The following is a 17,910-nucleotide window of genomic DNA, read 5'->3' as shown; positions in this document are numbered from 1 at the left end:
AGCCGGCCCCCGAGTCTACCTCGAAAGTTACCGGCTTAGCCTGCACCTGGACTGTCAGCGTTATCTTCGGCGTTGTGCCCTTACTTGGAACTGCGTGAAAGTCGTAGAGCTCTGAAGCCAGGGGATCCACCTGTTGAGGTGAGTGATGCTCAGGCGCCGCACCCAAGTAGTTGTTGCGCTGACACGGCTTCCCTCTTTTCTTCTTCGCGGTTTAGGCTCGCTCTATATGCCCCCACTTGCGGCAGAAGTTTCCCGTTGCCGTAGCAAACTTGCATGTCTTCGGAAAGTGGTTGTCGTCGCACCGCCCGCAGTGTTGTCTTTCCTTGAGTTGGCCTTTATTTTCTACCATTCCGGATGCTACACTGCTGCTTTACTTGTTTACTTCCGTCTTTTCTCCTTTGATGCTCTGCTGCTGACGAACCGCACGCTCTGCGTGGACCGCAAGGTCGTAGGCTCGCGAGGAGGTCGTCTTTTTCGGCGAAGAGCCGCTGTTGGAGCTATTCCTCGCGAAGGCCAGAAACGAATCTATGTCGTAACATGACTTCCAGCGGGAGCAGCGTCAGGTTCCTATGCAGAGCCCCCCCCCCCCCGCAAAACAACCATGGCGCCACTATAATAACGGCCGCTCCCTCCGGGTCCACTGCAGCCGGCGTCAAGTTCACCGAAGGGAAAATTCTGAAGTTGAAGCTAGCGGAGAGCTTGCGTAAAGCTGCCCCGCAGTAACTCACTGATTCCCCGTGCAGTTAATCTCGCCGCTGGAACAGAACCCGGGAGTACAATTCCGACGGCCGAGGATCGAAAAGCGCCTGCAGCGCGGCCACAATGTCGGTGTAGTGGACTTGGTCAGGTGTGAGAGGTTGCAGTAGTGCACAGACAGCCTCTTACGTTTGCACGCCGCACAGCGTGAGAAGGTATGCACGTTTCTTCTCTGCGTCCCGGACGTCGTTAGCTTCAAAATGGAACTGTAGAATTCCATGAATTCCATCACGCAACGTTGCCGCCGAATTCTTCAATGCGGCCGGCGTAGTTCACCGTACGCGCTGCAATTCTCACTTTTTGTGCAGTTCCTGCCGCTCTGGGTGCTCCACCTTGTCTCCAATGTTAGTTGCCGAAGTTAGGTAGTGCGAGTGGAGAATGCAGGACTCGTGGACGCACTGATAGAACACAAAGGAAGGTAGTTTATTGCGAACTAGCCGGGTGGTGACCGGCGTCGTCAATGCTTGGCAATCGCGCACTGCCGCACCAGGCCCGCGCAATCTAAGCCACCTGATTCACTAATTAAGTGGACCCCACCAGGTGGCGGCACTTGGCCTAATAAGATTTTGCGCCAGCCCTAAGCAGAGCTAGTTTTAAACCAAAAGTGTGAAACATGTGTATATTAGGCCTTTTTGCTAAGATGACATGTCATCACCCCGCTACAAAGGGCAAACCAATAGCAACCGTCATCATCATCATCGGCTTGACGAAGCACAGTACTTGACTTCGGGCTTTAAGGAGCGAAGTACATGACACAACTCTAAACGCTAAAAACCCTGTTGCGGAACTACTGTTATCGGCAACTCAGCTACAGACCACCGCTATAACGCTACGTTTTGATTAGGGATAAATTCGGTTTCGAGAAAGTTGTGTGTCTGTATTCCTGTGTAAGTCAATACCACACACGCATTAAATATTGGTAGCATTGCCGTCGTAAATGAAATTTTTTGTAGGCTCACGGGAGTTTTTTTTTAGTCGAGTACGGTAGCCTAAAACTCGTCATGCTCTAAGAGGTGCTGGTGCCGTTAATGAGGGTATCAAGATTTGTTAGTAAAGAAACATAGAGCGAGGCCCAAAAGGAATAAAAAATACAAACCTTAAAAGACATAGCAACTACCGCGCACGTATTATAGCAGGTTAATCGTACGCAATCCATTTCTAGTGAAGTTGAACCAGTGTTGATTATACATGGTAAAATTTATTCCGATAAATTGTTATATGGCATTTTTCACAGACTGTTTTCGAGCACGAAGTTGAGAAACAGCGCCAGTCAACCAAATGAAACAAATGAAACAATGAAACCAAATATTCAAAGAAGAGCAGGGGGCCTTCAGTAAGAATTGTGCGGAGGAATGTGCTTCGGTTTTCATTGACAAGTGATATGTCTTCTCTTTAAAAACGTACCACTTCTGGCTTGCTTTCTGTAATTCCTGCAAAGCAGAATCATAGCAGAAATATATTTCCTTTGTGGTCTGCTACTATACGCGGACACCTAGGATTTGCGCATGAAAATAAACGGCTAGACAAAAGAATCTGATGGTTAGGATATTCGAGAAAGTGCACCGTGCATACTTTCACCGTCGAAAAAAAAGAATTTCTTTTGTAGGAGGCCGATAATGGGTCACAAGGAATTATCAACATACGTAGAGGAAGTCTATTGATTCAGTATTGTTTCTTTGGCGAGCGTTTAAATTTTTATGGCAGTGGTTTTCAGGCAATTGTATGATTTTTTTCCTATCTTGCCGTTACCAGTACGAACAAATATAAAGACAGGATTAAGCAGGCCGCAGTGTTTTGTTAATATAAGTAAAATGTGTTTATATGAATGCTCATGAAGCCAAAATCTTATAAGAAATTGGCACATGTGAAAACACTCAATATAATACTACACCGCGGAGCCAAATAATATTACCATTCAATAAATCCTGAAGGCTTGCAATAAGAAAACCAAAACAATAATTAGAGAAGCATGACGTTTTATTAACAACCCACCAATGACAAGGAAAAATCTAGATGGAATGCAAACAACATTCGAAAGTTACAATTTATTCCCTCACCATCAAGAACATTCCTTGATAAGTGCAGCTTCCATTGTCGGATCCTTTGTTTTCTCACGCCTTCTTACATTCACACTATAAGCAACCATTCTTTTTTTTTGAAATACATTGTTCTCTATATTTACAAAAACATTCATTGGTCCCCACAAGTTCATGATCTATTCTGGACATTTACATACCTGCTCGTTGAAAGCATCATTTGATTTGAACCACTAGCACAAAACAACGAGATCACTCAGCAGTGCACTTGCTCTCCGCTCATTCACCTGTAACTAGTAAATGGTAGAAAAGCAATTGTTTTGTTTGTTGTGGCTATTGCAAGTCATAATAAAGCTCGACGTCTCATTTGTGAGTAGCCACTAAAGCGTTCATGCGCCACTCGTCATTGGCCATTGCCTTTTTCAAAAGGGAGCCCAAATGAGGTGAGTCACACTATCCACTCAACAAAAGCGGTGCCACTATTCCCTGAATTGCTCCCCCACTGGTAACGGTATCCTCACAGCTGTTCCAAAATTGATATGCACACCTATATATCAACAGTGTAGTGTCGCGAAGCCTGCAGAGACAGACAGTTCTGTTGTGCTTCCGGGAATAGCGAAATAGCGCATTTAACTATGCAAGGATATCGTACTATAACACTGTACATGCCTTGTTAATCTGTGAAAAAATCCTATTCAGAAACAATAGGCTTAACCATCCACGCAACAAAGTGCGTGCATTCATATAGGTCGCTATTGGCTCAGAGGCTTTTACGCGGAAGTGTGCGCAGGTAGAGGGGTGTGCGCGAAATCAATGCACCTTCTTGTTATTGTGAGGGTGGAACGCTTCAAAATTACCTACTTTTCACCAGGTATGTCTCGGTATTTCGTGGCTTATTGCAACAGGTTTCTTCATTGCAACAAATACATTCAGAAATTCCCAGTGCAGGATAACTTCGCGACGACTAGCTGTCCCTAACTCGGGAACCATGTTGAGGTCGTAATCCAAGCCCGGGCTGTCGAGGCAAGCACTCCACTCATCAAAGGTAAGCTTGGAAGGGAGAGAAAATATTTCGTTGGGTTATAAGCCTTTAATATATTGTATTGGGTGTGAAACGGATTTATAAGCACAGTGGGAAAGTACTTAGGCTTGGAAGATTCCGTGGAAGCAGGGGAAATGGCGATATGCATTAGTCTGGTGTAACTTCCACGTGGTAGCTTCATCTCGGGAGAGGCGACATTGTGCAGTTTGGAACACCCAGAACGTTTCCGTGAATTGACACAGACAATCTGCATACCTTATCAGTGGGCGGGATCATGTATGTGGTTAAAATATATTTTCATTCGTAAGGGCTCGTTGTAGCTAATGGCTATATGCTCAGGGAGCCGCTTCATTGCCGTGCATGGCCACGAAACCAGATGCCCACGAGAAATAGACATCTGGGAAACCAGAACCGGTTATTAGCACGCGTTGCGCTGATAACGAGCGTGGGCCACTCTCGAACTCCCAGAAGGTTGTCTGGTTCTCTGCAAATATTCTTATTGCTCCCCCGTGTGAAGCGGCGCCCAAAGCCGTGGCTATTCCCTCGGTGAATACAATTGAACTTGTGGGAGTTCTCGTTGCATTATTGCATTGGGTAGTGCGTGCACACACGCATGCTACGTGGCGCGCATGCTCAGTTTGGGGGTAGCCTGTGTTCATAGGGCGGCTTGTCGTCTGGGTATCAGGCTGTCAGGATTCGACAGCAAGCAACCTAGGGGCCAATGTTGTAGTTGGGGTGCGTATTGGGACGTGACACAAGAATGCGTTCTCCCAAGGCTGGAATTTTCGTTTCCTTGAAGGTAAAGTCCTCGGTCTTAATGCTACAGAGGCTTCTACACTTGTGTAAGGGAATTGCAGGCACCAACGGAGAGCTCAGTAATGGTTTCTTGCCTCTCCCTAAGCTTGTTGCGAACTCAATGATTGAAGAGTTCTTGTGTAGCCATGATAGTGTACGAGAAGGGGAGAAAGCTCGAATTTCTATGCTTGGAGTATCATGGTGTTTAGTAAAGCTTTTCTAGTTGTGTTTTAGGCTGTGTACAAAATACACAGTTGAGCTCTTATTGTTTTGATTTAACATGAGGATCAATGACAGAAGGTACGTATTTCAGCTTTTAATATTTAGTTCTCAGCTATAAAGGGTTTCTACAAATTTAAATTATAGATTGTAGAGTGTGCCGGACGATAATGTAACCATGCAGGGGAACTCCTAGAAAGCTCTGGTTGTAAAGTACTACGGCTCCAATTAGACTTTCCAACCAGACTTCGAAACATGCCCTTTCAGGCAGCCGCAGTACCTGCGTGCTGTCCGCTTATCTGAAAATAAAAAAGTAAAAAAATTAACAACCCCATCGAACAATCCGAACATATATTAAGTGTAAATTTTCATCATAAGCAAATACAGTCACGAGATAAAAAAACCGGCAAAGGAGGAAATTTAACGCAATATATTCAGTTTCTCGACAATAAAGGTGTGATATTTCTTACAACTTCAGTGAGATGCCAACACACTACATCTGCCTGCATTTCATGGTCTTTCGGTTATGAGATTTCAACGTGGATATTTTGTAACATGATTCAAAACGCCTTATTTCTGTGGTACGACCAGCACTCCTAAATGACGTCCGTCATAGCAAAATTGCCCACATGGGGCACAAATGAAAAACAAATGTCTTATCTTATAAATTATGCATTTCACCTTGTCGAAAAAAAGAAGATAACATGAATAACGTTTCTGCCGCCACGTCATCAATATCCGAATAAAGCTATGCTACATCGAATGCGAAAGTGATAGAACAAACGGTTTGGGACACGTTTTTGAAGATAACCTGTCATGCCTGAACTTATCAGAGAAGATCTGAAACCTGCATTTGTTTGCTGCTGTAACTTCATGGGCTGTTATCATTTGAATAGCGACCACGCAAACCAATAAGTGGAATTGCATTGCTTCAAATGGTTATGTGGCACTGTATTGTGAGATGCCCTAGCTGTACCTTTAGAAGCGGCGTTAAAACGTCAAAGGATACAAAAACGGGTAATGGTGAGTTGTGTTTCTTTCGTGTTACACGCGCTACATTACAAAGGGCGTGAACTATGGAGAAGAAACCAACACAGGCTCATATATGTGTCAAGACATAACCATAGTATCTGCCAGCGAAAAGATATAAGTTAATAAAGATGTCAGTGAATAAAGTTTACCAGAAGAAGATAAGAAGCTCTGCCACCTGGGCCTTTCTTTCGACTGGGAACCATTGAGAAACGTCCCCACCGTGTATTACCCTCTTGACACCATACACATGACGTAGTAAAAGCCAGTTATTTTAAAATATTTGATTTTATCATTGTTTAAAAATAATTCTCGTGTTATTCTGTATGTTCTATGACGCTGCGTTTAGATGTATTAAATGTTCAATTTATTGCACACTGTGAATACGTTTTCAAAAAGCCATTGAACATGATGTCCTAGGCACTCTCTGTGTGTTGTGCGTGTGTTATATTGTATTTTGGGTGTTTTTTGTGTGCGGGCGTGTGTGTGTGTGCTGGGTTGTGTGGGTTGTTGTGTACGTTGTGTTTTTTATGTGTGTGTGTGTTGTGCATGCGTGTGCGTGTTGTGTGTGTTGCCTTGTGTGTTGTTTGTGTGTGTGTGTGTGCTGATTGCATACGTGTGTGTGTGACTCCCTGTTTGTGACGAATATAAAAAATCCCATTGTAAATGGAAAGTCCGTCCTCTTCTTGACATTTTTACAAACACCTGCCCGCCTTACTCTACCATTCTCAGCAAAAATCTTCGTGGACGAGCATATTATTACCTTCTCGGTAAGTGCACACGATGTCAGGGGAACATGATGTTGGTAAAGCAGTTCGTTCCTGGGAAGCTCAAACTGACAGGCCAGAAGAACATTAGCTTGGCAAGCCTTCAAGGCCTTGTATTAGATTTTAAAATCTTCCAGTTGAAAAGAAGCGGTGTACGAAAGAAGCAACACGGAATTGGTCTATTTGTCCCGATTACTGAAATCCTTTGAAGAATTTTCGGCTCACATGCATCGGCGGCATCTACAGATTTTTAATATTCTTCTGCCAAACCATACCCCTATTTTTAGGAGAGAGAAAGAGCCAATCAATATATTCAGTTGAGCCAAAGGTAGTCACAAGAGTGAATAATGGCCTTACGTGAAACCTGTTTAAGATCAAGATTACAAGTGAAATGAAGAAGAAAACCGAAAAGAGAACCCAGAAACAGACGTGGTGAATGAGACCTTAGTCTTTTATGAGCTTGTAAAACGATATTCTAGAGCATCACAGGTTTCTTAAATGCATGAAAACGATTTACGTTGGCTGCCTCAATAGAAAACCTCCGGACCGAATGACCTTATTTGCGTTTCTTAGTAGGGGCGCAACATCGCACTGACAGTTGCATGAAACACGAACAGATGGCACCACCTGTCTTTACTGTAGCCAGGAGAAACTATTTTTGTTTCACTTTCAGGCAATTTCGATTACAAAACGCTAAAATATCAATATGCCATACGTCGAAGGCGGGGTCTCACGACGTTACAAAGACCGGTCAACGTTACGTGCCCATCATAACAACGTACTGCGCAGTTTCCGCCTAAAAATAAATGATCGAGAACCTACATTTAGAAAAAAAGGTATTAACTATTTATTCCAACGTGTAGGCATCAATAGTAGGATACACATTTACAAATACAATCCCCATGCTGTAAGGTATACTTGCGTTCTCCTAGCTTTTGGTAAAATATAAACCGGTAACAAAGGAATGAGTCAGCGGGTAATACAGGGCATGATTGGGCTAGCTGGGTGTATGCAATGAAAAAATACACTCTATGGAAACTAGTTAGGAGAAATTAAACTTTAAGGAGGTGCTAGAGAATTTTAAGGTCTTCGCAAAGGTACATATTATGTGAAATGAAAAAAAAACGCATTAGCATATGTACAGCAGCAAAAGATTTTATTATAAGGTCATCATAACTCTGAATAAATGGTATATATTTTATTAAGATTCCAGTCGGGCTTAGGAGCTGCCACATTTTTAACATACAGGGGAGACGAGTAAAATAAAAGCGAATTCAAGCACTCTTCAGCACTACGTACAATCGTTGAAGTGCGCGAATTCAGGACTGTTTTGGAACAATGTCACGAGCAAATGAGGCATGAAGTGAACATTTACGGCGAGAAGCCATTACCCTTCTAACTATTCAACGTCAGAAAACTGGCATCGAGTCCTATATCTATTGCTTATAATGAGGTAACCAGGAAAAAGCTGGTATTGTAATAATGGCCGGTGTATCAGGAAATGGATATACCAAATAGCGTGCCTCTAGATTACTGGACGCTTAATACGCAGGTTTTTTACCGTGCATTTCAATTTTTCAGACAAACGTTCTCTGGGTGTATGATAGCGTCAACACAGTTATCTGCTGTCCTATCTTCACCCCCTCATTAAAGCGTGAAGGGTTACGTGTATGGCCTCTAGTACATTCCAAAGTATGAAACGCAGCGTAGTCTATCACGCGGACACAGAAAAAAATATAGCTGCAATAATAAATATACTGCCAAAAAAACACTTTTCCGTGACAATTCAAGCATTAGGCCTTGTTTGGTGAAATATGAAAATATGATGAAAAAAAAACCACTCCAAAACCAAAACCAATTGCACAACGAAAGTACGACAGTTTGGTTTCCCCAGAACGTGAAGCACTTCACCAAGGCGATTAGCAGAGAAATCAACAAATGATACGGCGCTAGTGATATCTGGGAGCGGACAGGCGGAAACGACGAGATACGTGTCGCTAAATTTAACGCTAATCCATTGTGCTGCAGGCGGAGTGTTATTATAAATGCCATATCTGTAAGATGTAAATGGTATGTATAAGGATCGAGGGAAATCAGAAGATCTGGTGAACAGTGAATGATCGAGAGTACATTTTGCCCTGATTGTGTAGTCCGGGAATTAATTGGGCTTTTAATGAAAATGAAATAACAGGGATTTGGGAAAGAGGGCAGAGTACAAGCTGTTCTTGTAGTTGTGAAGCAATGATACAGATGTTGGATATAACACTGCGAAAACTTAGATTTGTATTTTTATGACTGCTACAAAGAGAGGCACAGAAAATTTATGGTACAAAAAGTTTGTGTTGTGGTTGGAGTTATTTGGAACGGAAGTGTCTCCGCCCGAAAATTTAGGTAGGTGTATGGGATAGGTATCACACGAAAACTCTGAGAACTACGCAGAGACCGCCTGGAAAGAAGAGACCAGCGGGGTACTGCCCAACCTGCAATTATAGACGCAGGTTCCATGAAGACTAACGCCGCTTTCGTGAGCCAGAAAGAACCAGCCTTTGGCAACTCATTTATATTTCTTCTCGCCACAACCAGAGCATTTTGAGAAAAAACACAAGAAAAACAATCCACTGAATTACCAGCTTCAGTGGTGTATCTTGAGAACGCGTAACGTCATGCCGGCCAGCACGAAACAGATTTTTTTCTGCAGAGTTTGAATTACCCGTTACCATTTAAGTGACATATTCGAGTGGAACTGGACGGGCAACAATAATCCAGCAGTAAAAGATCTCGGCTGGGGATAATGTCGGTGGCCGCAAGGTATGCAAAAAAGACTTCGTCGATTTACAGCAAAATTTACGGAAAGTGGTTGGGGAGGTGCAACTACTTCATGCATTTTCTCTTCTGCCCTAATTATTTTTTGAGTTTTTGGATAGAATAGTTATGGTTGTTTTCGGGACACATTCGCCCAAATGAACCAAACTTAAAGTTTTTTATGGCTTCTTTAAGAGGTGAAGGCGACGAGAGCGTGTTTTAAAATTTAGTGGAGGTGCGAAAAGAGCGAAAGTAGCTTCCGACGTCAAAAGCTAGTGGAGTTGCGACGTGCGTCAGAAAGATAAAAGGACATTTCCAATGGAAATCAAAAGGGGCTCGCGTCGATCGCGAGCAAGTGCAACAACCCCCGAATCAGGCTGGGAAATTGGTGACTGTCATGGTTAGAAAATGCAGCTTACATTTCAGCAGAACATGAACAGAAAGTCCCCATTAGCTTTTCCCGTCACATAAAAATACTGTTCTAATCATAAGCCGCAAACTCGGTCTCCTCTAGACGCAGGTTAGTATAGCAGGATGAACTGGCAAACCTTTTACGAAGATTTTGAATTGGCAGACATCTACCCATTGATCGGTATGGCGCGATATGCGAATAGTACGCAAAACTATCGGAAATATTAGAAATACAAATGCGTGTTCTCAAATGGTTGGCTGGGTACAAAGCAGTTCTGTATATGCTCGTGGTTGTTTTCAGACAAAAAACATATAGCAGATGATGGACACGTTGCAGTTAATTCGGTGAGCAAGATGCCGGCAGAGGGTCATGACCAGAATTGGGAAAGAATATCACCCCGAACTTGTGCATTGTTAAGTCTCCATTGGCCACCCCTGATTTTTGGGTGTATTTTCCAAGCTTTCCTATTTCACATCCCCTCGGTCCATACTGGTTGGGGAAACCGTGATATTCGAGGCACGTGTGGCACTGCATTTGATGTTGCTGAGCCTCCGGGGCGCACGAGGCATGTATCTTAGCCCTGTTATATCACAGCGGACTTGCGCACGAGCCCTCCCGCCATGAGTACTGCCCCATATACTCTCGTGCAGTTATACTGCCCATACCATACACAATACCTGCTGACGTCATGTGATTCAACGACCTCACATCATTAGGGCTTTAGCTGCAATAGACGCCCTTCTCCATTACCCGGCATTTGTGCAGGTCTGACATTTGTGCATGTTTTGTTGTTTAACCGATAATGTATATCTAGCTTTTTTATTGAGGCAGTCTCACATAACAACTGAACGCCGACAGGTGCAGAAAGCTGAAACCATCACACTGATTTTTGGCATGAACATGCGTTATCTCCCAAGGTGATGGCTTCCGCACCCAACGAACCACCTGTCACGAGTGATTGCGTTAGACGGCTTTTATACCTCCCGGCTGACCGCCAACAGTTTATGCTGGTTCCCAAAATACCGCCTGTTACTCGTGTTGTTGCTATCGGGGAGGTGTACTCCGAGCCCTCTGTGAAAGTCTGAGGCAACCGCTTGTGCATAAAAAGCACGTGATTCGCCTTCGCCTTTGTGGCGGTGATCGATAACCCCTTTCTTCATGCCGCTCGCTACAGGAGTAAATCTATCAAGCAGCCACCACGCATGTAATATATCGTTGCAAATTCCGACATTCACATCATGACTAAAACATTTAAAATTTCATTTCCCCCGGGTCAACGACCCAGGCACTGTGTTTCGCGAACAGCGCGCGGTAATTCCGAATACCGACTCAGCGGAAGTGTTTCTTTTGTCGCTATGCTGGAAGGCTGCGACCACCTATATATACGTGAGTTTGCAGTAAAATTACCAACAAGATAACGGTATAACACGTCGATGCCGATAAGGGAATACCAGGCACATGGCCCCGAGTATAGCTATGGACTTCGTCAGTGGCTGATAACACCCGCCAACATTTTGTACCAGAATAAATGCAATTCAAAGAACCCGCCACATGATGACGTTCCACTCGAACTCATGCAGTCGCAAGCGCAGAACATGCCGATCATTGGAACCCTCCTCCTCCCAGATGCGTCATAGCTTCGGAAGAAGCCGATCGCACCCGACTCCGCCGTCACTTTTTCAGCTGCGTAGGAAATCGCGCTTCCGAATCCGACGGTTTCTAATTATTCCCATTCAAGCGGCAACCTCAAATGCCCATCAGAATATTTTCCCAGCAGAAGAAACCTGGATAAAACCACACCGCCATAACGAGTTTAAACAGTGTTACTGGCGTCCGCCTGTGAATCACAGTGGCTGCAGCCATCATCTTCTAGTGTAATGGAAGACGGCCTGCCAGCACAGCTAAACACATTACCGTGCCTCCCCGTCGGCAACGCCGCGGCAGGTGGCACGAAGCTTACAGAATCTAACAGCAACAAGGGTACGTGTGTTCGGATGTGGATTCTCTAAAAGCCAAGTGTCCCGTGCACTAAGCCGACAGCTGTCGGTGCGCCACTTATACCAGGGGACACAGTGTTATGCAGATGGCGCAAATGTGAAACGGCATAAGTCACAAAGACTAGCGGTTCCTGAGCCTAAAAACCATGGTGTAAAGAACACTCTATTCTGAAGCGACACTTACAAATAAATGTTGCAGCAGTTGCACCGTGAGGCTAAATATTGTGCCATCGATGCAGTACTGCATGCATAAAATAATTGTAGGGTTTTGGCATCCAGAAGTGTGGCACGCAGAAAAACTTGACATTCCGACAATGCAAGGATGTCTTCACATATGGTTTAGATCATTCCATTACAGACAGAATTTACTGCTTGCAAGCTTGTTGCAGCTGTTGGGCACAATTCATAGCTAATCACCTTCTCTGCTGAAGATGTGGTCTCGAGAGGTGCTACGTTGACTCTTCGATTCACTTCTAATGGAGGACGAACATTTGTGTACAGAACAGTTCCATTATAAAGAAAATTTGATGCAGAACGCGGAACGGTTAAACATTGAAATAACTTCGCGTTCATAATATACCATTCGTTGGGCACTGCGCAGTGAGCCGTCATTGACAACGGCACCCTTACTGGTACTGGAGAGGTTTTGTGAAATGTATTCCAGACCAGAGCAGAGAACACCTCTGTTGGTAGGGAAAGGAAACGCAACTTTATCTTAATAAAATTGTGGGAGACTGACTTTGGTGCTGCTTAGAAAAGCTTTAAATTTAAATTTTTAAATTAAAATTTGAGTGGCATACTTCCAGGCAGCAGTGACTCCAGATGAAACACCGCAAAAAGAACATTCTGGTAAAGTGTCGCAGAAAAAAAAAGCTGTGAATGAAGTGCGCCGTAATATATTGTTAAAAGGGAAGATCCCCAAATGGCTACATTGCTGGCGTATTAACATTAGTTAACCATGAGAGAGTGCATGCATGTGCGTAGGAAACAATAAAAAAGTACAAAAATTAGGTATGTTATTAAAAATAAATATCGCTATTTCTAGCAATAGATACCTTCAATACCCAAAGCGGGCAACCTTATTACCAAAATGGACGTTGCCTTGAATACACAAATTTTCTTTCGTTATACGTCGTTAGAAGTGGTTATAAAACACACACGTTATACAGAACAATTTGTATTACACCAAACTGATTGTAATATATTAAGTCACACGCTAGATTTTGACCACCTGATAGTGCGAGCGCACTTTTGGAAGCGTTGCTTAAAAGATATTCAATTTCGGAATATCAACTCTGATCCATGAAGTCTGCAGATACTGCTTTGTTATTCAAAAGCATTTCACTATGCGCCTACTACATTAGCAATGCCAAATAATTGTACGCAGGACACGTTGCGGCCGCTATTTGGGAATCCATACAAAGGAAGTGCAGGAACTTAAAAAAAATTAACAACTTTTCTATTAAGACCGATTTAATATGTATCTTCACAACATCTCCCGTCATTTGCAAAGAATGTAAAACCGACTTAGGTGGTGAACATGAGGATTACTCTTTGTAAAAATTATGAGTAATCTACTTCTTGCAGACAGCATTGCCTCGTTTGTTCGATAACGCAGCGACACATAAAATGGTTGGAGCAGTCTACTCTGAAAGCTTTGGTCGGATGAATAGTAGTGGACGCATATCCAAGAAAATGTTTGAACATGCTGGCCAATGTCCCTTCAAATCCTGGAGACAGATACATAAAAAACATCTAAAGCTTTCTTGGACAAAACATTGCTTGGGCCTTCCTCAATCGTGAAGAATAAAAATTTCTCTAAGCAAGAGGAGCAAACACGGTAGTAGCATGCCTGCGGGAACCAACGCGCTAGGCAAACTATATTGGATGTTATTGCCTGAATAGAATGCAGGACCACTGGAAGACCACCCGTTTTTCAAATGGCTACAACCTTGTAAATTTCATTCGAGGACCGCTTTAGGAACACGCGAACCTGCACCAAAGCATAAGCAAGACATCCGACTCCACATCAACGACAAGCTATGACTGATCGGAGACTTATTAACTCGACTAGGTTTCTCCTGCTGCACCGCAATATGCATAAATGGTGTGGCTCTCATCTAATCTGAAATACTAACGAAGCACGCTCCTGGTATGAAGCAGAAAAGCAACATGCGCCTGGCTGAAGAATGACAGCACCACTCAACCGGGCAGGCGCAGTTACCTTTTCGGAAAACCTCGGTACAGTGCTGGTGGTATCAGCTCTCCCGATACCGGATTACAGTACAGCTAAACATCGATGTAACGAACTTCAATGTAACGAAACCCTCAATGTAAATAACAACTAGATTTTCTGTAACCTCAAGTGTGTATGCACACCATGTATTTTCACCCTCTATTTAACGAAGTCCCGTTTACCGGGATTTTAAGCTAACGAAGTTTCATAGAGAGTCAGGCAGAAACTTTTATTGTAGAAGTAGATTTTGGGAGTTGCAAGTGCAAAACGGTGTCTTAATGAAACTTGAACGGCGATATGGGCCCCTAATGCCGCGGATGCAACGAACCATAGAGTACGTGAGCGAGCTCCTCGCCAGCAATCTGCGTGGCGCACACGCACGGCTGGCCCACTGTTTCTCTTTCTGTCGGAGCTTAATCTTCTACACCATAATCAGTGTGAACAGCATGGAGCGTTTTCGTCGCACAAGAACGCGCCCTTCAAGCCACAGGCGCGCTGAAGCAGCCGCAGAGACCACCCGCGCGCTGCGGGTAGCTCTGGCGACGCTTTTAATCATTCTCTGAAACAGAACTCTAGGGGCAAACGAGAGGGGCATGTGAGAAAAAAGGCGGATAAGGCGGACGAAAGTTTCACTTTAAAACGTCGTACGCGCCGCGTACGAAAGCCCCCATATAATATCTTGCGCGATGGAAAGCCTAATCTGATGGGGCCGCTGCCACCGAATGCTGCCACTTTGCCCTTCGTTCAAATTTCAACGTTCCAGCAAGCATTCGTAAATCTTTACCAGGCGTGCGCACGCGTTTATTTTACGCCCGCGCCACGATTTCGAACCTGCGGCGTCTTCTGCCTTGGCCAGAAAGCGACTCGCGCTGCGCAGCAGTGGGAGGATCACTTTCGCCAATGGGGAGCCGCAGTTTTGATCTCGGCTACCGAAACGTTTTTTAAATGCAGAGCATTTGTATAACTCACGATGTCACCCGTGCGTCGGCGCCCGCAGCAGCCAGCCTCCCCCTACACTATAAAAAGAAATAACAGCTACCGGCGCCTGGTTTCGATCCCACGACCCTGCAGGCGGAACGCAAGGTACATGGTGCTCTACCCACTGTGCCACAAAACCGGCACAGAATGAAAGGCTACGAACGCGCCTTATATCCTTGACTAATTCAAACTACGTCAAGAAGCTGCTGATACAACGCATTCACTACCTGTGGGGGGAACGAGAGGTACATGGTGCTCTTCCCACTGCGCCACAAAACCGACACAGAATCAAAGGCTACGAACGCGCCTTATATCCTTGACTCATTCAAACTACGTCGTCAGCGGCGTGCGTTGGCGACTCAGCGGCGTGCTAGCGGCGTGATAGCTGCGTTGTGTGCGCGTCATAGCACCAACCCCCCAAACACTAAACGTTAACGCAATACACCCACCCCCTATGCGACGCATTTACTTCAGTCCCCCTCGCGGGCAGATGGGCCCATTTTTTTTCAGTGACTTTAGTTGCTGGTTCCTTGTAAAAACTAAATGTTTCGCGATGCAGTGATAGCAAACAGATTTGTGTTTTGCGTGCTGGGTGCTCTTCATACGTTTCTAATGATGCTCAAAAGCAAAATTCAACTTTGTGATATGTATGTCGAGCATGTGAAGCTATTGTTCCACAAATATCACGCAACCATCTGCATTACATCCCGGTAGACGCCTTTTTTGTGACAAAAAATTTCCAGCCGGTAAATTAAAGAAACGTGACTAATTGGGCTAAGAATTCCCGCAAACACTTACACACGCCTTCGAACGACAGCCTGTCCGTGTCTCTGAGGTGGTTTGTATTGCTGTCGTGCCCACTTTGTCTCCTTATGCACGGTTAAAGAGGGGTTCATGTTGTAAAGGTAATGTAACATGCCATAGTGTTTTCCATGGGTAGTTTTAAGACCTCTGGCGCGGCGCCAGGAATTTGATTCTCTGTAATATCTATTATGCCTATATCTTAGTCAGGGTGTTTTTTAGGGGCCATGCTATTACACTTAATATTTATTGTGCACTGTTTTGCCTAGTGTGTCACTTCTTGCGAACGATTTTTTTGTATTTGAACAGAATTTGTAATGGTAGCTCGCAATAATTTTTGTGACGTAGAACTTTTTTTCCAATTATTTTCAGTTCAATTCACGGTTGAAGGTCTTAGTAGCGTTTGATTCCTTGTGAAAGTACTATCGTCGCAGGCACTAGCTGTGGCCGACAATGAAGTAATTAATTGAACTGTCGCCCCTTTATGTGCCTTATTTACTGCACCTGATAACAAACTGATGAAGGAAATATCTTAGCACATTGGTATACCCGCACACAATAAGAAAATCTTTGGTTCGCGCCCTGTCTGGAGACAGAAACCATTAGCTCTTCAAGAGAAACAACCGACGGATCAGGGAGTTGGTGTTAAGAATCGTTCATAGAACCAGTCGGTGCGGCATTATTTGTGTAATAAAAAAATGGCTTTGCTTTCAAAAGTGTTTAAAATATAGACACTATAGATAGGTGAAATGTGCTGCCAATTCCTTTTTCCGCGTTTCGGGTCTCGCAATTTTCGGGTGGTGGAGAGACTTGATTTCTTTGGAAACAACGGGAGATTAGAATGTTGAACATATTATTATAAAAGGTCACCTCTTCACCGCTAGCTATTATTCCTTCGTGAAACATTGGTGAAGTGTTTCTTCAAGTGTTCCCAAATTCAAGTGTTCCAAGTTTCTGAAACGCATATTGGATCAGCAAAATGTTTTACTACCACGGCCGAGCGCAACGCCGAACGCATACAACTCCTTTTTCAAAAATAGCTGAGCGCTGAGCAGCAGTCTTAGCTGGATGGGGATGCATTAGGTACACGTTTTAGCAAGCGTTAGTTATTTTGGAATGATTCGGCATGCTTCCACAATTTCATTCCCGAAACTACATTTTAAGCAAACATTCGGAAGCACTAAAAAAAGTCATTGTTATGCAAAACGTTTCAAGGTGTCGAAGCGGACATCATGTATGTTGGTAATAAAATTACCCCCAAGCAAAGAAATTTTACAAGAGAACAACACTGGTTTAGACAAAAAAAATGCTGTTTCACCTTAAACCTCAGATACAGACACAAAATTTTTACTCACCGCGACAAGCTAACATACATTCATAACAAGAATGAAAGTTGTTTCTGCTTTTCCGGCATTTCTTGTATAAGTACGGCAGACAGAGCGCGACTTCCGTTGAATAGTACCAGTTCCTTACGGCAGATCCGCAGGTGTCATTACTATACACCGGGTGCATGCATTCTTCATTTGGTACCGAGGGAAAACCTGGAAGAGGTAGCATTTTTAGCGGGGCTGTTTTGGCAGTCAAACGTAACATTTTTTTACGATGGATAGGCCTAAACGGGGAAAGAATGAGTGGCCTTTCAAAGTCTGAATTTACATAACAAGCGGTATTGGGCGCCGTGCAAGCCGAGCATTGAAAATTTCCTCAACATGTAAAATTTCAGCTGTCTTGTGTTCTCCCCATTTCAGTTGCTTGTTCTTGGCGTTATAGATGGGCTTCTTTTTTTGTTCCTGTTCTTCATGTTTTTCATGCATGCCTTGTATGCCAAACCTCGGCTTTACTATACCCTTGCTTTTTTCCCTTTCGCTGCTTTTATTAGTTATTCTTTACTTTTTGCTTGGAATGGTAATGATTGATTGATTGATTGTAGGGTTAACGCGCCGACGCAACGCAGGCGATGAGGCGCGCTGTAGTGGAGGGCTCCGGATTAATTTTGACCACCTGGGGATCTTTAACGTGCGCCGAAATCTCGTACACACG

General features: G+C 44.0%; 1 long non-coding RNA gene across 1 annotated transcript in view; it reads right to left on the bottom strand.

Annotated features, from left to right (window-relative positions):
• Window positions 1-4,828: 4,828 nt before the first annotated feature.
• Window positions 4,829-17,910, bottom strand: part of LOC144149274 (uncharacterized) — a 36,646-nt gene continuing 23,564 nt past the window's right edge. Inside the window, exons 2-3 of the long non-coding RNA XR_013318250.1 lie at window positions 17,226-17,411; window positions 4,829-5,147 (exon numbers count right to left, since the gene is read on the bottom strand). This is a non-coding gene — a long non-coding RNA (uncharacterized LOC144149274). The remainder of the gene's footprint in view (window positions 5,148-17,225; window positions 17,412-17,910) is intronic.

This window comes from Haemaphysalis longicornis, unplaced genomic scaffold, assembly GCF_048455015.1.
Source record: "Haemaphysalis longicornis isolate Haplotype H1 unplaced genomic scaffold, Haemaphysalis longicornis Haplotype H1 scaffold_8, whole genome shotgun sequence".
Lineage (NCBI taxonomy): Eukaryota > Metazoa > Arthropoda > Arachnida > Ixodida > Ixodidae > Haemaphysalis > Haemaphysalis longicornis.
The sequence above is the reverse complement of the archived record's forward strand: the minus strand, read 5'-3'. Positions and strand labels throughout refer to the sequence as shown.